The sequence below is a fragment of the Mustela putorius genome, unplaced genomic scaffold, assembly GCF_011764305.1.
Source record: "Mustela putorius furo isolate JIRA1106 unplaced genomic scaffold, ASM1176430v1.1 tig00003901_pilon_pilon_pilon, whole genome shotgun sequence".
In the NCBI taxonomy this organism is placed as follows: domain Eukaryota; kingdom Metazoa; phylum Chordata; class Mammalia; order Carnivora; family Mustelidae; genus Mustela; species Mustela putorius.
Window position 1 is genome coordinate 22,205,295 of NW_025422049.1, and position 20,720 is coordinate 22,226,014.

Sequence of the window (20,720 nt, forward strand, 5' to 3'; positions counted from 1 at the left end):
GTATCTTTTTTTTTAAATTATTAAAGTGATTTATTTATTTTCAGAAAAACACTATTCATTATTTTTGCACCACAGCCAGTGCTCCATGCAATCCATGCCCTCTATAATACCCACCACATGGTACCCCAACCTCCCATCCCCCCACCACTTCAAACCTCTCAGATTGTTTTTCAGAGTCCATAGTCTCTCATGATTCACCTCCCCTTCCAATTTACCCCAACTCCCTTCTCTCTAACAGTGTTTATTCAAAATTTTTTTGCCCATTTATTTGTTAGAGTAACTGTTTTCTTGTTAATGACCATTGTGAGAAATTCTGTATTCTGGATACAAGTCCTTTATCAGAGTTCTAATTTACAAATATTTTCTCCCGGTCAGTGGCTTATCTTTTAATTCTCTCAATAGTGTCTTTGGAAGTGTAGAAATTTTTAACTTTGAGGAAGTCCAGTTTATTGATTTGTTCACTTATTAATTATAGTTTCGATTTCGCATCTATGAAATCTTCACCTAACCCAAGGTCATAAGGATTTTTTTCCTTTCTTTTTCTTTTCTTTTTTTTAATTTATATTTTATTCATTTATTTGACAGAGAGACAGTGGGATCAGGAACATAAGCAGAGGGAGTGGGAGAGGGAGAAGCAGGCTTCCCGCAGAGCAGGGAACCTGACACAGGGCTCCATCCCAGGACCCTGGGATCATGACCTGAGCCAAAGGCAGATGCTTAACGATGGAGCTACCCAGGTACCCCTCTCATTTGTTTTATTTTAGAAGTTTTGGGTTTTATATTTAGGTCTATGATCCATTTTGAGTTGATGTTTGTATATGGTAAGATACATGGATGATTGTTTGTGCATATGGATATGCACTCATATTGTACTCAATATGTCTCAACTCCATTTGTTGAAAGACTCTCCTCTCTCCACTGAATTGCTTTTGCAATTTTGTCAAAAATCAGTTGTTCATATGGGTGTGAACTCTGGACTCTTAATTCTGTTCCTTTGATCTTCTTCCTGTCTACCTTGATGCCAATACCACACTGTTCTGGTTACTGAAGGCTTTATCATAACTCTTGAAATCAGGTAGTTTTGATCTTCCAGCTTTGTTCTTTTTTTAAAAAAAATTTGAGTAGTTGACACACAATGTCATACTAGTTTCAGGTGTACAACATTTTGATTCAAGAAGTTTATACGTTATTCTGTGTTCATCACAAGTGTAGCTACCATCTGTCCCCATACAAACACTATTACAAAGCTGTTGACTATGCTCTGCCTTTTATTTCTGTGACCTATTCATTCCATAGCTGGAAGCCTGTATTTCCCATTTCCCTTCAGCCATTTTGTCCATCCTCCAACCCCCTCCCCTCTGGCAACCATCAGTTTGTTCTCTGTATTTATAGGTCTGATTCTGCTCTTTGTTTATTCATTTGCTTTTTTAGATTCCACATATGAGTGAAATCATATGGTATTTGTCTGTCTTAGTCTGACTTGCTTCACTTAGCATAATACCCTCTGGGTCCATCCATGTTGTAAATAGCACAATCTAATTTGTTCTTTTTCAAAGTTGTTCTTATAATCTAGGTCCTTTACATTTCAACATGAATTTTAGAATCAACTTCTTAGTTTCTTAAAAACAAAATGTGTGCTAGGATTTTTATTAGGATTACAGTGAATCTGTAGATCAGTTTGAGCAGAATAGAATCTTAATAATACTAGTGTTCTGACACATGAAAATGGTATATCCCTCTATTTAGTTGGATCTTTAATTTCTGTCAGCAGTGTTTTGTACTGTTCAATGTACCTACCTTTACATATAAGTAGAGAGATGATTCCCAAGTATTTTATACTTTTTGGTACTATCATGAATGATAGTATTTTTTAAAAATTTTTATTATTTTTTAAAGATTTTATTTATTTGACAGAAAGAGAGACAGCCAGAGAAAGAACACAAGCAGGCGGAGTGGGAGAGGGAGAAGCCGGCTTCCTGCCGAGCAGGGAGCCTGAAGCGGTGCTCAATTCCAGGACCCTGGGATCATGACCTGAGCTGAAGGCAGACACTTAATGACTGAGCCACCCAGGTGTCCAAATGACACTATCTTTTAATTGCAATTTACACATATATTTTCACTAAACTCTCAGAAGCCAAAATGTTGAAAAATAGCCATCGAGGAATCTTTTTGGTTGAAAGCTCAGGCTACTTCCTCTGCAGTGGAAAAAGTACTTGATGTATAACATGCATTTGTTTGTATTTTTATATCAGCTTTTAGAGGTTATTGGCAATGTATTGAAACTAGGGAGAAAATGTTCCAAAGACAAGTCTACAGTTCATCTGTAAAAAATAGTTTAGTAGTTTTCAAGTTTGTATGTGTATTTAGAATTGAATCCATTGAATTGTAGTGTTTTTCTTTTTTACTCCCCAGATATTCCACTATAATGAATTCTTGGGATCTCGAGTGGGGAGAGAAGAGGAAGAAGCATATGTGAATGTGGTACATATGTATGCACATATGTATATATTACTAAAGCTGCTGGGAATATATTGTCAGGAATACTTGAGGGGTGAATTACTGTGTGTTATGTCAGTCCAGCCCAATTCCTAGCACATGTTAGGAACCAAATGAGGGTGGTTGCTGTTTGCTTTTTCCTAGCTTTCCCTGGCCAATATGTTTATATGTTTACCATAGTGACTCAGTGACTGCTGTGGGATTTGATGCAGACTGATGCACTCAGATCTGTTGCCTGGATCATTTGTTACTATGATAGTTATCAAGTGTTGCTTTCCTTTTTTTTTTTTTTTTACAAACTAAATGTTATTAATTTCATTCCTTATATAAAACTTTAATCATTTCATTTTATTTTTTTCATCTGATAAGTGGCAATGTGGGTGGAGGAAATAGGAGATGGAGATTAAAGAGTACACTTATCATGATGCATGATGTTGAGCATCTTTTCATGTGTCCATTGGCTATCTGGATGTGTTCTTTGGAGAAATGTCTATTCATGTCTTCTGTCTATTTTTTAATTGTGTTATTTGTTTTTTGGGGTCTTAAGTTTTATATGTTCTTTAATATTTTCACACTAACCCTTTATCAGAGATATCATTTGCAAATATCTTCTCTCATTCCATTGGTTGCCTTTTAGTTTTGCTGATTGTTTCCTTCATTGTGCAGAAGCTTTTTATTCTGATGTAGTCTTGATAATTTATTTTTACTTTTGTTTCCCTTGACTCAGGAGACATATCTAGAAAGAAATTGCTATAGCTGATGTCAAAGAAGTTACTGCTTGTGTTTTAGGATTTTTATGGTATCAGGTCTCACATTTAGGTCTTTAATTCATTTTAAGTTAATTTTTGTGTATGGTGTAAGAAAGTGGTCTAGTTTCATTGTTTTGGATGTTGCTGTCCAGTTTTCCCAACACTATTTGTTGAAGAGCCTGTCTTTTTCCCGTTGGATATTTTTTCCTGCTTTGTTGAAGATTGACCATATAATTGTGGGTTTATTTCTGGGATTTGTATTCTGTTCCTTTGACTTGTGCCAGTATCATAGCATGTTTTTTTCTTTTTTATTTTTCAGTAGACTCCATGCCCAACATGGGACATGAACTCATGACCCTGAGATCAAGAGTCCCACACTCTATTGATGGAGCCAACTAGGTGCTCCTCATTACCATACTGTCTTGATTAGTATAGCTTTGTACTATAGCTTGAGGTCTGGAATTGTGATGCCTCCAGCTTTGCTTTTCATTTTCAAGATTACTTTGGCTATTTGGGATCTTTTGTGTTTCAATACAAATTTTAGGATTATTTGTTACAGTTCTGTGAAAAATGCTGTTGGCATTTTGATAGGGATTGCATTAAGTGTGTACATTTCTTGGGGTAAAATAAACATTTTAACAATATTTATTCTTCCAATCCATGAACGTAGAATGTCTTTCCATTTCTTTGTGTCATCAATTTCTTTCATCAATGTTTTATAGTTTTCAGAGTATAGATCCTTTACCTCTTTGGTTAGGTTTATTTCTGGGTATCTTATTGTTTTGGGTATAATTGTAGATGGAATTGTTTTCTTAATTTCTCTTTCTGCTGCCTTGTTTTTGGTGCATAGAAATGAAACATTTCTGTACACTGATTTTGTGTACGGTGACTTTGCTGAATTTGTTTTTCAGTTCTAGCAGTTTTTTGGTGGAGTCTTTAGGGTTTTCTATATATAATACCATATCATCTGCAAATGGTGAAAGTTTTACTACCTTCTTGCCTTTGGATGCCTTTTATTTCTTTTTGTTGTCTGATTGCTGTCGCTATGACTTCCAGTACTATGTTAAATAACAGTGGTGAGAGTGGACATTCTTGTCTTGTTCCTGACCTTAGGGGAAAAGCTCTCAGTTTTTCCCATTAAATATGTTAGCTTTGGGTTTTTCATAGATGGCCTTTACTATGTTGAGGTATGTTTCCTGTAAACTGACTTTGTTGAAGGTTTTTAACGTGAATAATACTATATTTTGCCAAATGCTTCTTCTGCATCGGTTGAAATAATCTTATCCTTTCTCTTATTGATATGATGTATCACGTTGATTGATTTATGAATATTGAACCAGCCTTGCAACCCAGGAATAAATCCCACTTGATTGTGGTAAGTGATTTTTTGAAATGTATTTTTGGGTTTGGTTTGCTAGTATGTGGTTGAGAGTTTTTCATCTATTTTTGTCAGAGATACTGGCCTATAGTTTTTTTGTTGTTGTTGTCTTTATCTGGTTTCTGATAATGCTTGCCTCATAGATTGAGTTGGGAAGTTTTCCTTCCTTTTTTATGTTTTGGAATAGTTTGAGAAGAATGGATATTAACTTTTCTTTAAATGTTCAGCAGAACATGTGAAGCTCTCTGGTCCTGAAGTTTGGTTTTTGGGAGTTTTCTGATTAGTGATTCAATTTTTCTCTTCCAATTTTCTATTTCTTCCAGCTTTACTTTTGGTAGTTTATATATTTCAAGGAATTTATCCATTTCTTCAAAGTTGTCCCATTTGTTGGCATATAGGTTTTCATAATATTATGTTACAGTTTATATTTTTGTGTTGTTAGTTGTTATTTCTTTTTTTTTTAAATTTTATTTATATATTTGAGAGAGAGAAATCACAAGTAGGCAGAGAGGCAGGCAGAGAGAGAGAGGGGCAAGCAGGCTCCCTGCCCAGCAGAGAGCCCAATGCGGGGCTCGATCCCTGAGATCATGACCTGGGCCAAAAGCAGAGGCTTAACCCACTGAGCCACCCAGGCGCGCCCCGTTGGTTGTTATTTCTCCTCTTTCGTTAGTAATTTTGTTTGAGTCGTCCCTCTTTTTAAAATGACTCTTGCTATAGGTTTCTCAATTTTGTTGATCTTTTCAAAGAACCAGCTTCTGGTTTCATTGATCTATTCTGTTGTTTTCTTTTTAAATTTCTATATCATTTATTTCTGCTCTGATCTGTTTTTTCCATCCTTTTGCTGGTTTGGGGTTTTGTTTGTTCTTTTTCTAGCTCTTTTAGGTATAGGGTTAGGTTGTTTATTGGAGATTTTTCTTGCTTCTTGAGGTATGCCTGTGTTGCTATAAATTTCTCTCTTAGAACCACATTTGCTGCATCCCAAAGATTTTAGACTGTTGTGCTTGCATTTTCATGTAATTTTTTATTTCTTATTTGATTTCTATGTTTACCCATTCATTGTTTAGTAGCATGTTATTTAACCTCCATGTATTTTATGATCTTTCCAAGTTTTTTCCTGTGGTTGATTTCAAGGCAGAGGCTTTAAGCCACTGAGCCACCCAGGCGCCCCTCCCCTTAATTTTAATCTGTAGGTGTGTTTTGGTCTGAAACAAGCCTCTTATAGTCAGTACATAGATGGTCTTTTTTTTTTTTTAAGTAGGCTCCATACCCAGCATGGAGCCCCATGTGGGAACTGGACTCAACGACCGTGAGATCAAGACCTGAGCTAAAAGCTCAGAGTTGGACACTCAACTGAATGAGACACACAGGAACCCCAGGTCTTCTTTTATTTATCCACTCTGTCACCCTGTGTCTTTTGATTGGAGTGTTTAGTCCATTTACATTCAAAGTAGTTATTTACAGATAGTATTTATTAGCATTTTGTTACTTGTTTTGTTTTTTTTTTTTTCCTATAGATTTTCTATGATTCTTCTCTTGCTCTCTTTCATGATTTGTTGGCTTTCTTTCTTTTTTTTTTTTTAAAGATTTTATTTATTTGTCAGAGAGAGAGCAAGCGAGAGCGAGCACAGGCAGACAGAGTGGAAGGCAGAGTCAGAGGGAGAAACAGGCTCCCTGCGGAGCAAGGAGCCCGATGTGGGACTCGATCCCAGGACGCTGGGATCATGACCTGAGCCAAAGGCAGCTGCTTAACCAACTGAGCCACCCAGGCGTCCCTGATTTGTTGGCTTTCTTTAGTGATATACTTGGATTCCTTTCCTTCATTTTTTGCATATCAATTACTGGTTTTTGATTTGTGTTTGCCATTAGGTTTGTATGTAATATCTTCTGCATATAGCAGTCTATATTATCTTGATGGTTGCTTAAACTCATTCTTTACTCCTCTTCCTCCCATGTTTTAGGTATGTTATGTCACATTTTATATCCTTTTGTTTTATGAATTCTTTGCCTGATTTTTACAGTAATATTTATTTTATTGCTTTTGTGTTTTTTACTTTTTATACTCTCACTTATTATTTTCCTTTCTACTCAGAGTCCCCTTAAATATTTGTTGAAGGGCTGCTTAGTGGTCATGGACTCCTTTAGTTTTTGTTTGTCTGAGAAACTCTTTATCTCTACTTCTATTCCGAATGATAGCATTGCTGGATAGAGTATTCTTGGCTGCAGATTTTTCCCATTCAGCACTTCAAATATATCATAACACTCCCTTCTAGCTTGGAAAGTTCCTGCTAAAAAATTCACTGATAAGCTTATGAGGATATCCTCTTTTTTTCTTAAAAGATTTTATTTATTTATTCATGAGAAATGGAGAGAGGGAGGCAGAGGTAGTGGGAGAAGCAGGCTCCCCACAGAGCAGGGAGCCCAATGTGGGACTCAATCCCAGGACTCTGAGATCAGGACCTGAGTGGAAGGCAGATGCTTAACTGACCAAGCCATCCAGGTGCCCCATGGGGATTTCCTTTTATGTAACTGTCTTCTCTTGCTGCTCTAAAATTTTTTTCTTTATTGCTCTTTTAAAAAAAATTTTATTAATTAATTTAAGAGAGAGTGAGAGAGAGGGCATGAGCAGGGAGAAGGAGCAGAAGCAGAGGGAGAAGCAGACTCCTCACTGAGCAGGAAGCCTGATGTGGGACTTGATCCCAGGACCCTGAGATCACAACATGAGCCGAAGGCAGACGCTCAACCAGTTGAGCCACCCAGGCACCCTATTGCTCCTTTTTGACCTTTTAATTACTTTGGTCTCTTATTGTGGTTTGATCCTGTTCTTTCATTTAGGAGATGTTTAACTATCTCCTCATTTTGTCTCACTTTCTATGTGTTTCTGTATGTTAGGAAAGTCTACTAATTCTCTTGTTCTGTATGATAATAGCCTTATATTACAAGGTGTGGACCTCCTTGGGGTGAATTTGGAGGGGAGTGGATCTCTATGCCTCGTGGATCTAGATATATGCTTCTTTCCCCAGACTAGTGAGATTTTCAGCTATTATTTCTTCACATAAAATTTCTGCCCCTTTATCTCTCTTCTTCTGCTGAGATCCTAATAATGAAGATGTTATTACACTCGATGGAGTCACTGAGTTCCCTAAGACCATTCTCAATTTGCATAATTTTCTTTCCTCTCCTTTGTTCAGCTTGGTTATTTTCCATTACTCTGTCTTCCCGGTCATTAATTCACTTGTTCCTCTGCTTTACCTTGCTTGCTATTTATTCAATCAAGTGTATTTTTAATTTTAATTTCTTTTATTGTGCACTTGATCTCTGATTGGTTCTTTTTTTTTTATCTCTGTGTAAAGGGTCTTCCTGATGTCCTCTACTCTTTTCTCTGTTCCAGTGAGTATCTTTATGATCATTACTTTAAATTATCTATCAGACATACAACTTGTACCTGTTTCACTTTGGTCTCTTGTTGTGGTTTGGTCCTGTTCTTTCATTTAGGAGATGTTTCCCTATCTCCTCATTTTGTCTCACTTTCTGTGTGTTTCTGTATGTTAGGAAAGTCTACTAATTCTCTTGTTCTGAATGATAATCGCCTTAAAAAGAAGAGGTCCTGTAGTGCCCTGCAGTGTAGTGTCCCCTGCTCCCCAGGGCCTGGTGCTTCTGCTTGTGTTTCCTGTGTGTATTGTATGTGTTCTGCTATTGAGTCTTGGCCTCTTTTTCCTTCAGTCCAGTAATCTGCAGAGGCTCCCTTTGCTTATTTTGGGTAGCAAGTTGTGCAGTGGTCTGCTTGCTGAAGCTGAGGTCCCGCCATCCGAAGCTTCTTCAGGTTGGCTTCTCTGTCTGTTTGTCATTTCCTTAGGGGTCTTTGAGCATGGACTTTTTACTTTCTGAGCTGGAGTATTTCCCTGTCTATAGAAAGAAAGCAACGTTGCCCATGTTAGAGCAATACTTTGAGGATTTAAAGAAAAAAAGTCTGAAAATAATGACATATTGGGTGGCATTTAGTAGGCCCTCTAAATGCTAGTTGCCTCTTCCAACTTGGCCTCCTTAATTCTGTCAATGTGATCCCACCTCTGACATAAACCTCATAGTATAACTACCAGAGAGAGTACTTGGACATGGAACAGTAAACAGGGATGAGGCCTCATTTCCATGATATGAGAGCTTCAGTGTCACTTGTGTGTGTGGGAGGGGGCTATGCATCATTGCACAGCTTTCTGTGAACTGAGTGGGCACAGGCAAGCTTGTGCTCACCCTTTCCCCTGTCTTTCATGTGCTTTCCCTTCCTCTCACTTTTTCCTCTATTCCAACTGCTGTCTGATTCCTTGAATTTCCCTTCTAGTAGAACATCAGAGAAAGGTGTGGAGTGTAGGCCCTCCAAACAGGAGCTGATAGAGAAGAACCAAGTATAATTTCCAGTGTGCTAGTCAGTTTCCTGGAGCAAGAATGAAGACATCGGGTTCCCATCATTGGGAAACGTTAGGTAAGTCACTACCCTTCCACCAGCCTCATCTATACTTTAGTAAAGTGATACCCAATTCCTCCCCCTACACAGGAATATTGTTGAATTTAAGTGTGATTTTATGTGGGGAAGCAATCTGTGGTCATAGGTAGGAGGGAAGGACCAGTGCCCCCTTTGAGTAATTATATTAATGGAGATGCCCTTCATATCACATAATCTGCATGGTATGCATTAATGTTACACAAATATCAGATGTTTAGGTCAGGATTTTGCCAAGTGTGGTTCATGGACCACTTCATCAAAATTGTCAGGGAGTGTTGGTGGAAACTTAAGATTCCTGGGCTCATCCTAGGTCTGCTGTATCCCAAACAGGGAGGTAGGTGGGAAGGGTTTAAATTTTGAATAATTTGGTTCAAATAGTTGGTTCTGGCTCATTCCAATTTGAAAAGAACTCTGGATTTACAACAAAATGTTCTTAAAATTTTGAATCTTTGGCATCTAATTTATTTGTCAAATATCTGTGTCTGCTCCTGTGTGTCAAATAGGTAATAATTCCTTCATTTAGGTCATACATTTTTAGTGATTTATATGTGAGGCCTTAAACTAGGTACTGGGAATATAGCACAGAGAACAAGATAGGCAGAGTTTCTGGTGCTTTCATTCAGATTCGGGAAAACTGGCAATAAGCTGTTAGATCATAAGTGGGTCAGTTCCATTTGGGCTTTAGGAAGGTAAACACATACACAGAAGAGAAAATGATGGGTCAGGGATTACTTAGATTGGGCTGTCCATAAAGTTCTTTCTCAGGAAGTGGCATTTGAGGTGAGTCCTGAAGGACAAGAGGCTATTAGGCCTAGGCTGGCTTCTTGATTTGTGATGTGTGTGGCATCATTTGTTCCAGGAGCTGATGATGAGCTTGAGTGGCTGGAACCTGGCAGATAGAGTACAGATGGTAGGAAATGAGGTCAGAAGGGGAGATGGAAGCCAATCCAAGGAGAAGTAAAATATTCACACTCACACTTTGTAAATGGCAGAACTAGGGTTTGGCCCTAGTCTGTCTCCAGAGGCTACATTCCTAACCAGTGTACTGAAGAAGAATTAAGAAACATGTGTTGGGGGTGCCTGGGTGGCTCAGGTGGTTAAACATCTGTCTGCCTTCAGCTCAGGTCATAATCTCGGGGTCCTGGGATTGAGCCCCGTGTTGGGCTCCCTACTCAGTGGGGAGTCTGCTTCTCCCTCTCCTCCTCCACCCCCCAACCACCAATCATACTGTCTCTCTCAAATGAATAAATAAAATCTAAACAACATCAAGAACAACAACAAAAACATGTGTTGAACTATGTCAGCTCATACTGGGTGATGTTAGGCTGGAGCTATATGGTTTTTTTAAAGTTTATTTATTTTTTTTAAGTAATCTCAGCCCCCAGTGTGGGACTCAAAACCATGACCCCAGGATCAAGAGTCACATGCTCTACTGACTGAGGAAGCCAGGTGCCCCCAGGGCCATGTCTTTGGGTTAAAGCTATGCTTCAGTGTGCATTTTTTAAAAAATACATAGGGGGTATTTATTTAAGAAAAACGAGAAGGTAATAATTATAAAAAACAAAAAAAATAATTATCATAGTTACTATGCATTGGACAACTTGTCTATAAAAATAATACCTTGGGCTTCCACTATGAATTCTTTCTGTAAATTCAGAGTGCTCTTCAAGATGAGAATGACATTTTTTTGTGTCTGAGGCCTCGGTTGTTGGGTGGGAAGTATGATCTGACCCCTTTTGACTGGTGAGGCAAGCAGAGCTGTCTTAACTTACCCAAGGTCACCTAGAATTAGTGGGTTAGGTCTGGTGCAGGTCAGATATATCTCCTGTTAATACTCAGTTTTCTTTCCATCAGATATGGTACTCTGTGCAGTGCACCACTTTTCAAGAGTTCAGAGGATATGTGCTTCTCTGAGGTTATTCTGAAGGTAATATAAGGGGACACTAAATACTTTCAAATGAAAGGAAATGAGGTGTTGATTTTCCTCTTCTTTCTTAAACTCAGTAGGGAGATTCGAAGAAAAAAATTTCTGGAATTATACAGCATGTACTCTTTTACGTTTGGCTCCTTCAGATCAACATAACAGGGATTTGTGTGTGTATGTGTGTGTGTGTGTTTGAGTATGTGATTTATATTATCATTGTAGTTGCAGATCATTCTCATTGGTGTATAGTATTACATTGTAGATACTTTAATCTATATATCTGTTATGGGGATTTGGGTATTTTCTAGTTCTTTTACTTAATGTTGCTATGGATGTCCATACTTGTACCTACCTTTTAGATGGATACTTACTTTCCTTTCTCTGGGGCACATACCTAAGACAGGCATTTCTGAGTCATAGTATGTGTGTGTGCATGCTGAGCTTAGTAGATACTACCAAACACTTTTTCAAAGTGGTTGTTTCAGGCTATATTTCCAATCTCAGCAACACTTGGTACCTTTCGTCTTTTTCATTTTTGTGGTTTAGGTAAGCTTGTGGTAGTATCTCATTGTGGTTTTAATTTTAATTCTCTGAAGTCTTCAATGGCATTTTTTAAAATTTTATTTTTTTTAAAGATCTTATTTATTTATTTGACAGAGAGAGAGATCACAAGGGGGCAGACAGGCAGACAGAGGGGGAGGGGGAAGCAGGCTCCCCAGTGAGCAGGAAGCCCGACACAGGGCTCGATCCCAGGACTGTGAGATCATAACCTGAGCTGAAGGCAGAGGTTTAACCTTCAGTGGCTTCTATTTTTATTTTATTTATTTATGTGTTTAAAATTTTCATTTTTAATTAACATATATTATTAGCCCTAGGGGTACAGGTCTGTGAATGGCCAGGTTTACACACTTCACAACACTCACCATAGCACATACCTTCTGCAATGTCCATAACCCTACCTCCCTCTCCCTACACCCCTCCTCCTGGCAACCCTCAGTTTGTTTTGTGAGATTAAGAGTCTGTTATGGTTTGTCTCCCTCCCGATCCATCTTGTTTCATTTATTCTTTTCCTACTCCCCAAACCCCCCACATTGCCTCTCAACTTCCTCAAAACAGGGAGATCATATGATAATTGTCTTTCTCTGATTGACTTATTTCGCTAAGCATAATACCCTCTAGTTCCATCCATGTCATCACAAATGGCAAGATTTCATTTCTTTTCATGGCTGCATAGTATTCCATTGTATATATATACCACTTCTTCTTTATCCATTCATCTGTGGATGGACATCTAGGTTCATTCTATACTTTGGCTATTGTGGACATTGCTGCTATAAACATTCTGGTGCACGTGCCCCTTCAGATCAATACATTTGTATCTTCTGGGTAAATACCCAGGAGTGCGATTGCTGGGTCGTAGGGTAGCTCTATTTCAACTTTTTGAGGAACCTCCATGCTATTTTCCAGGGTGGTTGCACCAGCTTGCATTCCCACCAACAGTGTAGGAGGGTTCCCCTTTCTCTGCATCCTGGCCAGCATCTGTTGTTTCCTGACTTGTTAATTTTAGCCATTCTGACTGGTGTGAGGTGGTATCTCATTGTGGTTTTCATTTGTATTTCCCTGATGCCGAGTGATGGGGAGCACTTTTTCATGTGTCTGTGGGCCATCTGGATGTCTTTGCAGAAATGTCTGTTCATGTCCTCTGCCCATTTCTTGATTGGATTATTTGTTCTTAGGGTGTTGAGTTTGAGAAGTTCTTTATAGATTTTGGATACTAGTCCTTTATCTGATATGTTGTGTGCAAATATCTTCTCCCATTCTGTCAGTTGTCTTTTGGTTTTGTTGACTGTTTCCTTTGCTGTGCAAAAGCTTTTAATCTTGATGAAATCCCAATAGTTCATTTTTGCCCTTGCTTCCCTTGCCTTTGGTGACGTTCCTAGGAAGAAGTTGCTGTGGCTGAGGTCAAAGAGGTTGCTGCCTGTGTTCTCCTCAAGGATTTTGATGGGTTCCTTTCTCATATAGAGGTTCGTCATCCATTTTGAGTCTATTTTTGTGTGTGGTATAAGGAAATGGTTCAGTTTCATTTTTCTGTGTGTGGCTGTCCCATTTTCCCAACCCCATTTGTTGAAGAGACTGTCTTTTTTCCATTGGACATCCTTCCCTGCTTTGTCGAAGATTACTTGACCATAGAGTTGAGGGTTTATTTCTGGGCTTTCTATTCTGTTCCATTGATCTATGTGTATGTTTTTGTGCCAGTACCATACTGTCTTGATGATGACAGCTTTGTAATAGAGCTTGAAGTCTGGAATTGTGATGCCACCAACTTTGGCTTTCTTTTTCAACATTCCTCTGGCTATTCGAGTTTCAACATTCCTCTGGCTTTTCTGGTTCCATATAAATTTTAGGATTATTTGTTCCATTTCTTTGAAAAACAAAATGGGATTTTGATAGGGGTTGCATTAAACGTGTAGATTGCATAGACATTTTCATAATATTTGTTCTTCCAATCCATGAGCATGGAGCATTTTCCATTTCTTTGTGTCTTCCTCAATTTCTTTCATGAGGATTCTATAGTTTTCTGAGTACAGAACTTCACCTCTTTGGTCAGGTTTATTCCTAGGTATCTTATGGTTTTGGGTGCAATGGTAAATGGGATTGGCTCCTTAATTTCTCTTTCTTCTGTCTTGTTGTTGGTGTATAGAAATGCAACTGATTTCTGTGCATTGGTTTTATATCCTGACACTTTACTGAATTCCTATACAAGTTCTAGCAGATTTTGGAGTGGAGTCTTTTGGGTTTTCCACACAAAGGATCATATCATCTGCAAAGAGTGATAGTTTGACTTCTTCTTTGCTGATTTGGATGCCTTTAATTTCCTTTTGTTGTCTGATTGCTGAGGCTAGGAGTTTTAGTGCTATGTTGAATAGCAGTGGTGATAATGGACATCCCTGCCGTGTTCCTGACCTTAGTGGAAAAGCTCTCAGTTTTTCTCCATTGAGAATGATATTCGCAGTGGGGTTTTCATAGATGGCTTTGATGATATTGAGGTATGTACCCTCTATCCCTACATGTTGAAGAGTTTTGATCAAGAAAGGATGCTGTATTTGTCAAATGCTTTTCAGCATCTATTGAGAGTATCATATGGTTCTTGTTTTTTCTTTTATTAATACATCACATTGATTGATTTGCAGATGTTGAACCAACAACCTTGCAGCCCTGGAATAAATCTCACTTGGTTGTGGTGAATAATCCTTTTAATGTACTGTTGGATCCTATTGGCTAGTATTTTGGTGAGAATTTTTGCATCTGTGTTCATCAAGGATATTGGTCTGTAATTTTCTTTTTGACGGGATCTTTGTCTGGTTTTGGGATCAAGGTAATGCAGGCCTCATAAAATGAGTTTGGAAGTTTTCCTTCCATTTCAATTTTTTGGAACAGTTTCAGGAGAATAGGGATTAATTCTTCTTTAAATGCTTGGTAGGATTCTCCTGGGAAGCCGTCTGGCCCTGGGCCCTTGTTTGTTGGGAGATTTTTGATGACTGTTTCAATCTCCTTACCGGTTGTAGGTCTGTTCAGGTTTTCTGTTTCTTCCTGGTTCAGTTTTGGTAGTTTATATGTCTCTAGGAATGCATCCATTTCTTTCAGATTGTCAAGTTTGCTGGCATAGAGTTGCTCATAATATGTTGTTATAATTGTTTGTATTTCTTAGGTGTTGGTTGTGATCTCTCCTCTTTCATTCATGACTATATTTATTTGGGTCCTTTCTCTTTTCTTTTTGATAAGTCTGGCCAGGGGTTTATCAACCTTATTCATTCTTTTAAAGAACCAGCTCCTAGTTTTGTTGATTTGTTCTATTGGTTTTTGGTTTCTGCTTCATTGATTCTTGCTCTGATCTTTATTTCTCTTCGCCTGCTGGGTTTAGGCTTTCTTTGTTGTTCTTTCTCAAGCTCCTTTTGGTGTAGGGTTAAGTTGTGTATTTGAGACCTTTCTTGTTTCTTGAGAAAGGCTTATATCACTATATATTTTCCTCTCAGGACTGCCTTTGCTGTGTCCCACAGATTTTGAACCATTGTGTTTTCATTATCATTTGTTTCCATCAATTTTTTTCAATTCTTCTTTAATTTCCTGGTTGACCCATTCATTCTTTAGAAGGATGCTGTTTAGTCTCCATGTATTTGGTTTCTTTCCAACTTTCCTCTTGTGATTGAGTTCTAGCTTCAGAGCATTGTGGTCTGAAAATATGCAGGGAATGATCCCAGACTTTTGGTACTGATTGAGACCTGATTTGTGACCCAGGATGTGATCTATTCTGGAGAATGTTCCATGTGCACTAGAGAAGAATGTGTATTCTGTTGCTTTGGGATGGAGTATTCTGAATATATCTGTGATGTCCATCTGGTTCAGTGTACAGTGTATCATTTAAGGCCTTTATTTCCTTGTTGATCTTTTGCTTGGATGATCTGTCCATTTCAGTGAGGGGGGTGTAAAGTCCCTTATTATTGTATTATTGTCGATGTCTTTCTTTGATTTTCTTATTAATTGGTTTATATAGTTGGCTGATCCCACGTTAGGGGCATAGATATTTAAAATTGTTAGATCTTCTTGTTGGGCAGACCCTTTGAGTATGATATAGTGCCCTTCCTCATCTCTTATTATAGTCTTTGTCTTAAAATCTAATTGATCTGATATAAGGATTGCCACCCCAGCTTTCTTTTGGTGCCCATTAGCATGGTAAATTGTTTTCCATCCCCTCACTTTAAATCTGGGAGTGTCTTTGAGTCTAAATTGAGTTTCTTGTAGACAGCATATTGATAGGGTTTATTTTTTATCCATTCTGATATACTGTGTCTTTTGATTGGGGTATTTAGCCCATTTACCTTCAGGGTAACTACTGAGGGATATGAATTTAGTGCCATTGTATTGTCTATAAGGTGACTGTTACTGTATATTGTCTCTGTTCCATTCTGGTCTACTACTTTTAGGCTCTGTCTTTGCTTAGAGGACCCCTTTCAATAATTCTTGTAGAGCACATTTGGTGTTTATAAATTCTTTAGTTTTTGTTTGTCCTGGAAGCTTTTTATCTCTTCTTCTATTTTCAATGATAGCCTAGCTGGATATAGTATTCTTGGCTGCATGTTTTTCTCGTTCAGTGTTCTGAATATATCATGCCAGTTCTTTCTGGCCTGCCAGGTCTCTGTGGATAAGTCTGCTGCCAATCTAATATTTTTACCATTGGATATTACAGACTTCTTGTCCTGGACTGATTTCAGGATTTTCTCTTCGTCACTAGACTTGTAAGTTTTACTATTAGGACCTAGTCTTACTGATTTTGAGTGGGGTTCTCTGCGCCTCCTGGATTTTGATGCTTGTTCCCTTTGCCATATTAGGGAAATTCTCTACAGTAATTCACTCCAATATACCTTCTGCTCCCCTCTCTCTTTCTTCTTCTTCTGGAATCTCAATTATTCTAATGTTGTTTTGTCTTCTGGTATCACTTATCTCTCGAATTCTCCTCTTATGGTCCAGTAGTTGTTTGTCTCTCTTTTTCTCAGCTTCTTTATAGGATAAATGAGGCAGAAGAGAGAATTAGTGATTGGTCTTCTATATCACTAATTCTCTCTTCTGCCTCATTTATCCTAGCAGTAAGAGCCTCCATTTTTTATTGCACCTCATTAATAGCTTTTATCATTTCAGCTTGGTTAGATTTTAGTTCTTTTATTTCTCCAGAAAGAGCTTTTATTTCTCCAGACAGGGTTTCTCCTATATCTTCCATGCCTTTTTCGAGCCCAGCTAGCACTTTTAGAATCGCCATTCTGAACTCTAGATCTGACATATCACCAATGTCCATATTGATTAGGTCCCTGGCCTTCAGTACTGCCTCTTGTTCTTTTTTTTTTTTAAGATTTTATTTATTTATTTGACAGAGAGAGATGACAAGCAGGCAGAGAGGCAGGCAGAGAGAGAGGAGGAAGCAGGCTCCCCGCTGAGCAGAGAGCCCGATTTGGGACTCGATCCCAGGACCCTGGGATCATGACCTGAGCCGAAGACAGTGGCTTAACCCACTGAGCCACCCAGGTGTCCCTCTTTTTTTTTTTTTTTTTTTGTGGTGAGTTTTTCAGCCTAGTCATTTTATCCAGATAAGAATATGTGAAGGAGAGAATAAAGTACTAAAAGGGTGGAAAAGACCCCAGAAAAATGTGTGTTAACCAAATCAGAAGAGACCGCAAATCGTAGGGGGATTTATGATTGAGTTCATCTTTTAAAGCATTGTGGTCTGAAAATATGCCTAGTATAATCTCAGTTTTTGGGTAGCTGTGAAGATGTGATTTGTGACCCAGTATCTGATATGTTTTGGAGACTGCTCCATGTACACTCAAAAAGAATGTGTATTTTGTTGCTTTAGAATGAAATGCTGTGAATATAACTGTGACGTCTATCTGGACCAGTGTGTCAATCAAAGCCATTGTTTCTTTCTTGATCTTCTTCTTAGACCATCTGTCTATAGCTATGAATGGCGTGTTAGTATTCCCTACTATTATTGTATTATTATCAATGAGTTTCCTTAAGTTTGTAATTGATTGATATATTTGGCTGTTCCCAAGTTGGGGGCATAAATATTTAAAGTTGTTAGATCTTGTTGTTGGGTAGACCCTTTTATTATGATATAGTGTCCTTCTTCATCTCTTATTACAGTCTTTGGTGTAAAATCCAGTTTATCTTTCATAAGGATGCTACTCCAGCTTTCTTTTGATGTCCAGTAGCATGATATGTGGCTCTCTACCTCCTCACTTTCAATCTGGAGGTGTCTTTGGCTCCAATATGAGTCTCTGTAGACAGTATATGGGTAGGTCTTGTTTTTTTATTCAATCTGATACCCTGTGTCTTTTGATTGGAACGTTTAGTCCATTGACATTCCCTGTAGTTATTGAAAGATGAATTTAGTGCCATTGTATTACCTGTAAAATTACTGTTTCTGTAGATTGTCTCTGTTCCTTTCTGGTCTTTATTACTTTTGGGCTCTCTCTGTGTTCAAAGGATCCCCTTTAATATTTCTTCCAGGGATGGATTAGTGCTCATGAATTCCTTTAGTCTTTGTCCTGGAAACTATCTCCTTCTGTTCTGAATAACAGCCTTGCTGGATAAAGTATTCTTTGCTGCATGTTTTTCCCATTTAGCACATTGAATATAACATGCCAATCCTTTCTGGCTTGGCAGGTCTCTGTGGACAGATCTGCTGCCAACCTTATGTTTCTAAGCTTGTAGGTTAAGGACCTCTTGTCCTGAGCTGTCTTCATGATTTTCTCATTGTCTCTGAAATTTGCAAGCTTCACTCTTACATGTCAAAGTGTTGACCTATTTTTATTGATTTTGAGGGGGGTTCTCTGTGCCTCCTGGACTTGAATGCCTGTTTTCTTCTCCATATTAGGAAAGTTCTCAGCTATAATTTGTTCAAATAAACTTTCTGATCATCTCTCACTCTTTATCTTCTGGGACCCCTATTATCTGGATATTATTTCACTTTATGGTATTGCCGATTTCTTGCAGTCACTCCGCGTGATCCAGTAGTTGTTTTTTCCTTTATTCTCAGTTTCCTTATTTGCCATCATTTGTCTTTTAGATCACTGACTCATTCTTCTGCCTCATGTATCCTCACCGTTAGAGCCTCCATTTTTGACTGTATCTTAGTAATAGCATTTTCAATTTCAGCCTGATTAGATATTAGCTCTTTTACTTCTATAGTAAGGGATTTTCTAGTGTCTTCTATGCTTTTTTTCTTAGCTCAGCTAGTATCTTTATAATCATTGTTTTGAATTTTTGGATTCTAGTTCTGACATCTCACTTATATCCATATTAATTAAATCCCTGGCAGTGAGTACTTCCTCCTTTTCTTTATTTTGGGGTGAGTTTCTCTATCTTATCATTATGTCCAGAAAATAATAGAAGAAAGAGAGAGAAAAGACAAAAATAACAAGGCCAGAATTGTAGAAACAAAACGAACTAGAAGAAAGCATAAACAAAACAAGGTAAGAAAAAAATAAAGCAAGAAGTAAAACAGAACAAAACAATAAACCAGATCTTGGGTATATTTTGGTCAGTTGTTAAAAGAAACTAGATCCCAAAATAGGAAAGAAAGTAAAACTTATAAATATATACAAAAATAAAATAAAAGACAATGGAAAGAAACAAAAAATAAATATATATATATATATGTGTGTGTGTATGTGTGTATATAATGTATACATAAAAATAAACATTAAAAAAGAATAAGAGATAGAATTGAGAAAGTAAATAAATAGTTGGAAAGAAAATAAAACCAAAAGACTAAAGAATAATAATAAAACCTGTGGGAATTTGTAATACCTGGCTAGGTAAGTTTTAATAAACATATGCCTCCCTGGGTGAGACTAGTTGAAAAGCAAAGAACGAGTGTCCATAAAACTTCGCCTTTTTAAACGGTTTTGGACTAAAAACAGCTAGATTGTTATTGCGGCTCAATGTACCCATCCAGGGAGTAAATCCTTAGGAGAAAGATTTATCTTTGGTGGTCACGTACTCCCTGCCTGCATGTGCATCAAGAGCACAGCTCATTCTAATCACATGATACTCCCCTATATCGCTGACCTGATTATTAAACCTTTGCACTCCTTTTTGTTTCTCTTATTCCTTTGATATACTGATAACATTCCTAATAAAAGTAGAGGCAGCGCTTAGCTCGGGCCTTTTGCCACTAGAGCATCTGGTCCCGCTGCCCTCTCCTTTCTTCTACTTAGGTGTCTGGAGTGATCTTTTCATTTACTGCCTCAGGATTTGCTGGCCAAACCTGAGACCTGGCCAAAAACCATGTCCGCTATATACCTTTTTCCCCAAGGGCTGAAATTTTGCAGTTCTCTGATCAGCAAACTCGGTGCTAGCTGATTGTTCCTGCTGGTCTTCTGGGAGGCACCTGTGTGCTGATTCTTGATGCCCTTGCTCTGGTGGAATTGCATCCCCCTTGCCAGGGGGCCAGGTTCAGTGCAAGAGGCTCCAGATTGCAATATGTAGCGCAGTTTTGCTCCCTGATGGCTTTTGGCACAGAGGTGTGGGATGAAAATGGTGAGGCCTTGATCTCTAGCTCTGGAGCCGAAAGTTCGTGCTCCCCACTCTTCAGTGAGCCCTCACAGAAAAGCAGTTATCTTGTCTCTCTGGTTTCTGTCCAAACTATTTTTCCCCAGCCTGTGACTGAGAATTTTTATCTCAGGCACACAACTGAGTTTCAAGTCTCCAAACTTTACAACTCCTGTGGCATGGACCTGCGCTATTCCTCCCGGGTAAATGTGCTTCTGCATTTTACCGGGCCCCTGCTCTGAGAGCAGTCATGCAACCATGCACTGGTTCTCAGTTTATGGCAACACCAAGCAGAAAGCTGGTGCCTAGACTCACTGTTTACAGTTGGCTTCCCCACTCTGATGCCTGGCATCACTGCCACACTCAGCTTCCCCTCCCCCTGTTCTTATGACCCCAGGGATCCTGATACCTCACTTTCCCACCTGGTTTTCTGCCCTGTTTCACCACCTGAGAACCTTTAAGCCAGAGACATGCCCCACTGTAGCAGACCTAAAAGTTCTGATTTTATGTTCCACTGCTTATAATACTTGACAGTAGCCTCCTTAAGAAGGTTCCCTCCCCTTGTAGTAT

At 38.4% G+C, this 20,720-nt stretch overlaps 1 long non-coding RNA gene across 1 annotated transcript; it reads left to right on the top strand.

Moving 5' to 3' along the window:
- Nucleotides 1-675: 675 nt before the first annotated feature.
- Nucleotides 676-11,041, top strand: LOC106004304. The gene is made up of 4 exons (XR_001177281.2): nucleotides 676-737; nucleotides 2,413-2,478; nucleotides 8,960-9,100; nucleotides 10,976-11,041. It is a non-coding gene; the product is annotated as an uncharacterized LOC106004304 (long non-coding RNA).
- Nucleotides 11,042-20,720: the final 9,679 nt, after the last annotated feature.